We start from the raw sequence: 11,106 nt of genomic DNA, 5'->3' as shown, positions 1-11,106 counted from the left end.
AATAAAAAAGAATTATAAACAACTAATTCAGAACAGCATTTCATTTGTCAAGGAGGCATTTATTGATGTTGACCCTTACAGTATAAATATGGATCCCTTTTGACTAAAGCATACCTTTACAATGGTGTGCAGACAAGATATCGAGTTGGAAATGTCAAACTAAAGGAATATCGAATCCTAAATATAGTTAGTGAGAAATATCGACAGCAAGAATGTTGTTGTCAAGAATATCCTATTTAAGGTAAGAAATATTGTTGAAAAAAATATAGAAGTCAATATTATTGTTTGCAAAAATATAGGGGCATATTCACAAGGAGTTAACTCAGAATTATCTCCTCCTTAACGCAGCAAAAGTGGAGATAGAACTAACATCCCATTCACAAGCTGCTGCACACAGCAGACATTGTCAGTATTTCCGCGATAACTGCCCCAAAACCTAACACCACGGCGGACACCACCAACTAACCCTAATGAGATGCAGAGTAGGAGTTCCCGTGCACACATGAAAAAACAACACCACTTTCACAACGAACTGACAGATCGGCAAAGTGAACCAAAGACAGGCGATAAGCCACTGTAGCTGCAGGTATTTAACACAGGTGAAAAGAGGGACGACTACCTGCAGTAGGCAACGGAGCCCCGCACACAGCCATACCGAAGAACAAAATAAAGCCATGGAGCTACTCATCATGCAGCTCGGAGCCCCAAGAGGGCCACAACACCCACCGCCACCACCCAGGACCCGCCCCCCAGACCACCACAGAGGCAGCGCAGAGTAAGACAGAGGACCTACCGAAAATGCACCACTCTCACAGACCCAATGCCCGAGGAAGTCATTGCCCACTACAGGCTCAAAAATTGTGTAAAATATAAATGTTTTAATTAGGGTTATTTATTTTAGTATATGTTTTAAATGTATGTGATGTATTTTTTGTACAAGTATTGTTTATGTTTTTTAATATATGTGTTACATTTTTTGTAGTTATCAATTTTTTGTAATTAAATGTTTTTTGTTAGTTCTGTAGCGGGTTGTGGGGGTAAGAGGGGAAGGGAATAGGGTGGGAAATAATTTAATTATAAAAAATTAATGATATTTTGTATTTATTAATATTTCTTTAATGGACATTTTATAGTGTTAATTGTGGGAAGTAACGCACCTTTAATTAATTATTAATTTGTTGTTAATTAATATTAATTAATTACAAAATAAATATGGAAATCATGTTAATTAATTTTAGGTGCAGGTTGTGGGGTTTATTGGGGTAAAGGGTGGGAAGTATTTTATTTTTAATTAATTGATAATTGGTTATTAATCAATAATATTTAATTAATTCATTGAAGTTTTTTAATTTGAGGTGTGAATTGTGGTATTTATACGGGTTAAGGGTGGGAAGTAATTTATTTTCAATTAATTAACTCCTAATTAGTTGTTAATCGATATTAATTATTTAATTGAAAATTAAATATGGAAATTGTGTAATTATTTTTAGGTGCAGGTTGTGGGGTTTATAGGGGTAAAGGGTGGGAGTAATTTATTTATATGTGCTTTAGTTTGTTTTTAATTAATATTATTTATTTAATTGATAATTAGTTGTGTTAATTATGAAAGTACATTTTATTTTTAATTTAGATGTGAGTTGTAAATGTTGTAGTGTTATAGTTTAAGTAAATAAAATGAATGTATATAATATTGTTTTTGTTTATAAATAATTTGTATCTAAAAATATTTCTCTGTTTGAAAAATATTTTTATATTTTATTTCATATATTTGTAGATAATAGTGATATGTATTTAACATTATATTATGTTTTTATTTTTCTTAATTTATAATATTTAATATATTTGTATTTTATTGTTTTATATATTTATATATTTTTATACATGTACTTTATTTTACAAATATTTTTTGCTGTTGTTGATATTTTGTTTGTTTTTAATTTTGAATTGACTGTAATGGGAATAGTATATATTATATCCCTCCGCAATCCAACACCTTCCCTACTTTTAGACACACTGGAGTGGGAATAGTAATTTTTACCCCTCCACTCTCCAACACTTTACCTACTGTTGCACTTATTGGAGTGGGAATAGCAATGTTCACCCCTCCGCTATCCAACACTTTCCCTACTGTTACACTCACTGGAGTGGAATGGTAATTTTTACCTCTCCGCTTTCCCTACTGTTGCACTGACTGGAGTGGGAATAGTAATTGTTAACCGTCTGCTACCCAACACCTTTCCTACCGTTGTACGGATTGGGGTGGGAATAGAAAATGTTATCCCTCCGCTACCCAGCACTTTCCCTACTGTTGCACTCACTGGAGTGGGAATAGTAATTTTTACCCCTCTGCTATCCAGCTCTTTCCCTACTGTTGCATTGATCAGAGTGGGACATTTAAGTTTAAATATTTTTAAATAGTTTAATGTTTTAATTAATAATATAATATTTTTTAACATAAATTTTATGTTATTGGTATATATATATATATATATATATATATATATATATATATATATATATATATATATATATATATATATTTGTTACATTTTTATTTATTTTTAAATTATAAAATAAATTTAAATCAATAGTTTATTCATGGTTTTACAGTAAATATATTTAATAATTATTATATATTTGTGTATATATTTTTTAGGTCAAGTTCATTTTGTTATTTTTGTTAAAATGCATATTAAAAGTTTCCTATTTATTATATTTAATATTTATTATTTTAATTTGTATATGTATAAAAACCAATATTTTTTACATCAATATTTACGTCATCGCTATTTTTGTTTCGATATTTTTGTACTTACCTTTATAAATATAGGATGTTGATATTTTTGACATCTATATATATGACTCGGTATTGTGGCATGGGGATGTTATGGGTGTCGATGTTTTGTCAGTGAACCCTTTACAACCACACTGGTAAAGCTGATAAATTGCTCAAGAACAGATGGCAGGTTACCACGTCCCCCATGCAAAACTGCCTTTAAAAGTCCTATTATTTTAGTGGCAGTAATAAATGCCATGGTTTAGAGTGCATGGATGTCTATGCATCCTAAAAAGGGAGTATGGAACATCCGCCAATTTTTAAAGGATGTCCTGCAACTACCTAACTCTAAACTCAGTAGCGGCTTGTGGAGGGAGTGGTGTGGGCTGGTGAGGCGGGCAGGGTAGGGGCAGGGTAGGGGGTAGTAAACTACGGTATATGGCCACACGAAGACAAGCAACTAATTAAATAAATAAAAATAATTATATTGCAAAGTAATTTGTTTTATTTATTCAATTAGTTGCTTACCTTTGTGCGGCCGTAATCCGTAGTTTACTACCCCCCACCCTGCCATTCCCCCGCCCCACCGCCCCACCGCCCCACCCCACTCTGTCCACAAGCAGCTACTGTCTAAACTAGGCCCCACTCTTGTACTACTCCTGGCTTAATCCTAAATTCCAGGAGTAAGCTAGATATACCACAAAACCTTGGTGAAGTGGGCCCACTAGGTTGAATTTGCAATATTTCTTAATGCAGCAAGAAGATTTGTCTAAAGTAAAGTTATTCTATACGCCATCTAGAGTGATAATGATTTCTGTGGCTTGTGAACTCTTCTGTTACACCTTTTAATTACAGAAAAACGAATACAAACATAAACACGTGAAAGCTCTGTAAAGATAAGATTATCATTCGTATAATGATTACATAGTTGCTCGAATAAAAAGGTGGTGACAATTCTGGTGGCATCACAGACACTGTGGACTGCCAGCCCTCTTTGATTTTTATAAACGCTCATTAACTCTAAGAATCAGACTGCAGCAAGAGAAATGTGCTTCAGCGCTGATCAGGATACTGAGGGAGGCTCTTCAAAAGGACTCCTGACCTCATGAAGCTCTTTGTGTCTCTACAATTAGCATAATTTTATGAAAAGATGAAGACGAGATGTGATTTGCATACCAGCCTAATATTTCCTTCTCACCATAAGTTCTGTTAGTCATTCTGTGCACTGTGTGTATAACAAGTTAATTTGCATTACTGCTTATGTTTGGATTGGTCTCATTGTGGTAGCGGCAGGAGTCAACACACTGAAGAACAGTATAGTCGCTACATGCTAAAGAACAGTGAGATTCTCAGCTCCACATAGAAGTAGGCACACAACTTTATTTGCTACATAAAGTTAAATATAAAGTAACAAAAAGTACACCTCTGGTGCTTACTTTTTCGCAGTCACACGCGACATGATGATGCATTTGTATTCTCTGCCTTACTTTGCAACAACTTTATATGTGAGTTCGTTTTTGTTGAAATTTGACACCCTCTAGTGGCTTTTTGTGTTGCCATTGCAAGGCAGATGCCTAGTGTGGCCCGGAAGATGATTACATATTTTGAAAATAACTGTTCTAGCCATCCTAGTACCAAGACATAATGGGTGGTTTTTTGGTTTAAAAAAAAGAAGGAGATGTAGTTTAGTTGTTAAGTTGTTCCCTTTTAAAAAGGGGGGCTGGCTTGAACCCCTTTCTATTTCTCGGTGAGGGTTGGTGTTCTGGGCAAATCCTACATCTTCCCTCTAATTAAAAATGTATAATATAGTTGAAATTTTATAGTTCAAATATGTGCAAGACTGACAATATGAGAGCTCCTGTGGCATCGCAGAGGCCAAACGCAAAATTACGGTGCCCCCCTGTAACGCAACAGGATTGACCCGGAAGAAAGAGTAAGTGACAAAGTCACGAGCAGCGAGCAGGGAGCAGTCGGCTGCCATTTGCACCCGAGCTCCTATTGCACTCCTATCACTGTAACCCAGTTACCCCACTGCTGCTTCCCTACTACAGGTCCAGGCCTGGACCAAGTGCGACTGAGGTAGATATGGTGGGGTAGTACAGGAGCCTTAGAGGAGCAGACCGGACCGCTGCCCGATCCACCGCCTATTCACCTACACTGTACTGTTGCTGTCTGCTGCTGTTTGCCGGGCCCCGGGGGAAGCACAGTCGCAGACTAGTCTTCCCCTGGGGTCTTTCGCGCACTGATAGGACAGGCAGGGGAAGGGGAGGAGTTCGGGGTGGGTATAAGGCGCAGGGGAGGAAGGGAACTTCCTCTTTCTGCGCCTGGCACCATCAGGAGGGTTACTGAAAGGGAGAGTCAGCGAAGTTTAGGGACAGTGTTTAGTGTAGGCTGGGGGTGATTTTCGAGACATTACTCACGTCATGTGGCTGCCTGACGGTAGCGGTATCAGTGCTCACGCTGAACGAGTGAGGAACGGCGATGTCAGGAGTGTCGACGGAGGAGGTGTGGGCGGCCCTGTTGCTGCTGGCCCGCACGGGGAGAGAGGATCTCCTGCAGCTAGGTGTGTTGGGCCAGTCCTGGGTGGGATGCACTAGGGCCCCGCGCGCAGCCTCGGCGAGGGTCGCGGCGGCGGTTATAGCCTGCCAGGATGATGAGGCAACAGGTCAGGGACCGGCGACTGGGCGAGGGGGGGGGCGTAGCACGAGGGACTCGGCGCGGGCGGGAAACGCAAGAGCATGCCCCCGCGAGTCTTCCCCCCCGCTCCAGTTTTTGCCCAGGGCTTCTGAAGCAGTGACGGGGGGGGCGAGGAGCCCCCGCCGGGGCTGCTTGAGAGTGCCCAGGAGGCAGTAGACGCGTGGGATGGGGCTGGGCCGGGTGACCGTCCTACTGCCCCTGACGACGACACCCATGGGGCAGATGGGGCGGATCAGGCCATTGTGGAGGGGGAGCATCCTGAGGACCTGTCTGTGGGGCTCGGCAAGCCTGGGGGCCCGGGGTTAGGGGTCGCGGGGCAATGGGATGATGTCCCCATCGACCTGTCTAACAGTTCTATAGAGCCCACCCCTGCCCCTGATGGGCGGGAGTCGGCAGGGAGGCTTGTAGAGGATGGGGTGTTTTCTGTTCCTGGGCCACTGGTTGCTGGGGGGGGTGGGCCCCGTTCCCGGTGCAGGGGGGTTTATCCCGCCTGGGGTGGGTTTTTATGGGCTATTGCCCAACCCCACCCCAGCAGATTTGGGGCTCCATGTCCTGGGAGGACAAGGCCAGGGAGCAGAAGATCTTGGAGCAAATCCGTGAGGTCAGGTGGGCGGAGCAGACCAGGGCCAGAGTGGGGGCAGTGTGGGGGTCTGAGATAGAGGGGCCACCTACCCCGACCTCGGAGGAGGAACGGGAGGCGGAGTTGTAGGCAGCGCAGAGGCGAGTTAGGGCCAAGAAAGCAGGGGAGGAGCCACCTAGGAGAGTGATGGCAGGTGTAGGGACGGCCAGGACGGCTTTGAGGCCCGATGGTGCCGGGGCCCACTCAGGCTGGAGCGACCTGAGGGGCGGGAGGGGAACCCAGCCGGCGGCTGTCGGCAGAGCCCAGGGGTGCCTGGCGGGGCGCAAGACCCCCGAAACGCAGGACAGAAGCAGCATGGCAGTCTGCGGTGGCTGTCCCTCCTCCGAGGGCTCAGGCTCGGGCGGCACGTGTTGAGTCTGGACCTCGTGCGTCTGTAGGTGTGCAGAAGGGTGTGAAGAGGGCGGTGAAAGAGGTTGTGAGTGCGCGTGTGGAAATGGAACCGGTGCTTGAGTGGGATTATGGTGATGAGAGTGAGGAGCTGGAAGAAGGGGAGGTGCGGGATGATGCAGATGGCTCAGGGGGCGCGGCGGACAACGGCGATCTTGGTGTCTTGCAGGCCCCGGCGGCGACAAAGACCAAGGCCAAGGCAGTAGCGGTCCAGGTGGCGGCGCCCAGAGGAAGGCTCAGGGAGCGGATCACGGAAGTCACAGGGGAGGGATCCTGGTGGGCAGCCTGGGATGATGGTCCCCGGAGTGGGAGAAAGAGGACCTGCAAGTCGGTGGGTGTGGGGGATGGATCAGTGCGGGAACCAGAGAAGCCATCGGGCAGTCCACCGGGGAAGGTGAGAAGATGGACGGTAAGTCGGTGACTACAGGGGTACAGACGGACAAAGGGGACGGCAAGGAGGAGAAAGGTTTAAAGGTACCGAAGAAACTACCCTATATGGGTTTGGCGATGCCCTTGGGTTCGCATCTTTCAGAAAGGGTCAGGGCACGGATTTGGAGGCACGAATTCGTGGATGTGTTGAAGTTGCTGCATAGGGAGGTACAGGCAAAGGAGGGCTCGAAAGAGGAAGAGTGGGAGCTGACGAGGCGACCCAGGGTGCCAGTGACAATGGAAAACTGGACTTCTGTATTTTCTATTTACGCTAGTATCTACTGTGAGAGGTATCTGGATAGGGCGGTTGTGTTGTGTAAATACATGGACATCATCCGCAAGGCCCAGATGCAGTTTGGAGGTTTCGCCTGGTTGAGTTACGATGAGGAATTCAGGGCACGGGTTATTGCGGATCCGGAGAAGAGTTGGGGGAGGTAGATCAGGAACTCTGGGTACAGTGGATGGCGTCCACGCACTCCACCGCATCCACACACACAGCCAGCGGTTTGCTGGTAGTGTATCGGTCCTTTCCACGCGTCCCGCCCAAAGTGGGGTGGGGGGCGGTGATGTGCCCAGCACCATCGTCTCTGGTCAGCCAGGCAAGCCAGGAGGATATTCGACGGGGGTGTGCTGGAGCTACAACCGGGGGTACTGCTCCAGATATCCCTGCAAGTTCAAGCACGAATGCTCAAAATGCGGCGGGTAACATGCCCTTACACAGTGCCTCACGCTTGTCACTCCCTCAGAACAGTGGCGGAATGCCAAGGGACGGGGCCACCCTGGACAGAAGGGCGCCTACACCGGTTAGGGTAGAGGCGATGGCCCCGTGGCTCTCGTGCTACCCGGATCAGGAGGCAGCCTCGCAGCTTTTCTGGGGTTTCACGGAGGGCTTTAGGGTAGGCTATCAAGGCCCCAGGGTGCGTCGGTGGGCGGACAATTTGAGATCAGCTAAGGAGTTGCCCGACGTGGTGTCTGCCAAGTTGAGGAAAGAGGTTGAGGAAGGAAGGGTAGCCGGCCCGTTTACTGATTGGCCTTTGGAAGATCTGATCATTTCTCCATTAGGGGTGGTGCCGAAGAAGGAGGAGGGGGAGTTTCGGATGATCCACCATCTCTCGTGGCCGGAAGGCCAGTCAGTGAACGATTTCATTGCAGAGGAGGATTCTAGGGTGCTCTACACTTCTGTGGACGATGCGATCCGTTTGGTGAGGGTGTGCGGGTCGGGGGCTGAATTGGCGAAATGCGACATCAAGTCAGCCTTCCGGCTGCTGCCCATACATGCGGCGGATTCCTCACTCTTGGGAATGCAGTTTGGGGGGGCCATCTATGTGGACAAGGTTTTGCCCATTGGGTGCGCCATCTCTTGTGCATTGTTTGAGCTCTTTAGCACTTTCCTGCAGTGGGCCATGGTGAGACTCAGTGGGTGCCGTGAGGTCACTCACTATTTGGATGATTTCCTCTTTCTGGGAAGGGCGGATTCTGGTGACTGTGGCAGGGACCTGTCGCGATTCCAGGAGATGGCTTCCCATTTCGGTGTTCCTCTGGCGCCAGAGAAAATTGTTGGTCCGAGCTGTTGCCTGACGTTTCTGGGGATTGAGCTGGACTCGGTACAGTGGATGGTGCGCCTTCCAGGGGCTAAGGTGGCTGAAATTCTGTCATGTTTGAGGTGGGCGATTGAAGAAAAACGGATCCCTTTGAGAGCGGTGCACAAACTACTGGGTTTCTTGAACTTTGCGTGTAGAGTGGTGAGAGCAGGGCGGACGTTCTGTAGGTGGCTCGGCATGGCCATGTTGGGGGCGGTACTCCCACACCACAGCGTCAGGATTTCCGTGGGGGTGCGGGCTGATTTGAGGACCTGGATTGTATTCCTGACTGATTTCAACGGTGTGTCCCTGGATTTTGATGAGGAGAGGGCGGTCTGGCAATGCCAAATTTTCTCTGATGCAGCCGGGTCGGTGGGGTTTGGCATTTTCTGGGACGGGAGATGGTGCGCTGAGACCTGGCTGGATCACTGGCTCAAACAAGGGAAGAGCATTGTTTTCCTGGAATACTTTCCTTTACTGGTGGCACTGGAGGTGTGGGGGGCGGAATTTCGGAACAGATCTGTGCTCTTCCATGTTGATAACATGACGGTGGTGGACCCGGTGAATCGACAGAGAGCTAGGGACATGAGAGTGCTGCGACTGTTGCGGAGATTCTTGTTGGCTTGTCTGCGGCTGAATGTGGTGTTTCCGGCGAAGCATGTCCCTGGGGCGAATAATGACATTGCGGATGCTTCGTCTCGTTCACAGTGGCAGCGGTTCCGGCACCTGGCACCGGGAGCGGATATATGCAAGACCGAGCTGCCGGACGGCATCTGGGCCTTGGGGGAGTGAGGATGATTGGCCTGGTGGAGCGTTCTGTTGCAGAGACCACAAGGAGGACGTATCGGCTGGCATGGTCAGAGTTTGGTGCTTTCATGGGTTGGAGTCAGGAATCTGGTATGGGTAACAAATCTGTGGTGGAACAGGGAGTGAAGAGTTTTGTGCTGTGTTGCATTGACAAGGGTTTGACTGCGGCTACTATTTCCGGTAAATTGGCAGGGATATCCTTTTACTGTGCTTTGTTTTTGGGTTTTGATCCTACCAAGGATGTGATTGTGAGCAGAATGCTACGGGGTTGGGGTAGGGAATGAGGGAATGGGGGGGGCAGACTGCGGGAGGCAGTTACGTTTGAACTTTTGGTCCGGCTGGTTGGGGTGTTGCCGGAATGCTGTCACGACCTTTTTGAGGCTGGCCTTTTTCGTTTGTGTATGGTGTGGATGCTTTTTGGGGCGTTTAGGGTGTCTGAACTGTTGGCTACGAGGAAGATGGCTGACAGGTTGTTTGAAGAGATTCGGGTGGATGAGGGGCGCTTGGGGATTTGGTTGCGGTGCTCGAAGACTGATCAGTTGGGTTGGGGTAAATGGGTGTGGTTGAATGAGACGGATGATGGGGCGGTCTGCCCAGTGGCTGACTTTCCTGGGGATGGCACGTGTGTCGAACGGTGAGATTTTCTGTCATGCATAGGGGAGTGCGAATGACGGCTAGCCAGTTGTTGGCGGTGTTGTGCAAGGCATTGGGTCGATTGGGTTTGGATGCGTCTGGCTTCGGGACTCACTCATTTCGTATTGGGGCTGCGTCAGCTGCGGCCCGTTTGGGGTGGTCCTGGGACAGGATTAGGCGGATTGGATGATGGAAATCACGATGTTGTGAGCTTTATGTGAGAAAATGAGAAGGTCCTAGATAGTCAGTTGGTTGGGACGTGGGGTTTGTTTTCTGTGCTAACATCTTTCTCTTCGTAGGTTGCGTGGGTGGACCGGGGACTAAGACGGTGACCTGGATTGTTGGGCACTCCATCGTGCACTGGGCGTCTAAGTATGCGGAACAACAGGTGTACGGCCGTAACCTGGGACTGAAAGGACACTTGCATGAGGTACAATGGTGGGGAAAAGGAGGCATGCGATGGGGGGCACTACTGCCCTGGCTCACGAAGATGATTCCGCAAAGAGGATGCCCGGATTTGTTGATTATCCTTCTGGGAGAAAATGACTTGGTACAGCTGTCAGGTTTGGCACTTTTACAGCTGATGCAGAGGGATGGCTGTATGACGTTACAACGCATACTTTTACCACGCATACCATTACAACGCGGTTTTTACAACGCATACCATTACAACGCATAGCCCTTTGGGGTGCTGGATAGTGAATAGTTTAATTTACTATTCCAACTCCAGTCCCCGTGGACACTAGGGAAGGTGTTGGATAGTAAATTAAACGTATTCCCTACCCTAGAGCGCCCCCCAGCGTAATGCGTTGTAATGGTTTGCGTTGTAATGACTGCGTTGTAATGGTAGTGCGTGGTAAAACATTTGTTGTAAAGGTTGTATACCCAGAGGGATCTGGAGGTATTGAAGTCTAGGCTTGCAGGGACTTGCATTGCCTGGAAGGACCTGGTCCCCAGAAAAGTATGGAGAGGGGCAATGAGGCATGGGGCGATTGAGAAAGCACGAAGGAAACTCAATAGGGCGATGAGACTCTTTTGCGGGGACAAGGACATCAAAGTGATCTCACACGGAGGAATTCGACTGGAGGAGCCTTTAGTTTTTAGGGACGACAGAGTTCACCTGTCACGCTTGGGGAACGCCTATTACATGATGGAAA

Source organism: Lissotriton vulgaris, chromosome 5 (genome assembly GCF_964263255.1).
Source record: "Lissotriton vulgaris chromosome 5, aLisVul1.2, whole genome shotgun sequence".
Taxonomy (NCBI): Eukaryota; Metazoa; Chordata; class Amphibia; order Caudata; family Salamandridae; genus Lissotriton; species Lissotriton vulgaris.
Note: the sequence above shows the minus strand (reverse complement) of the source record.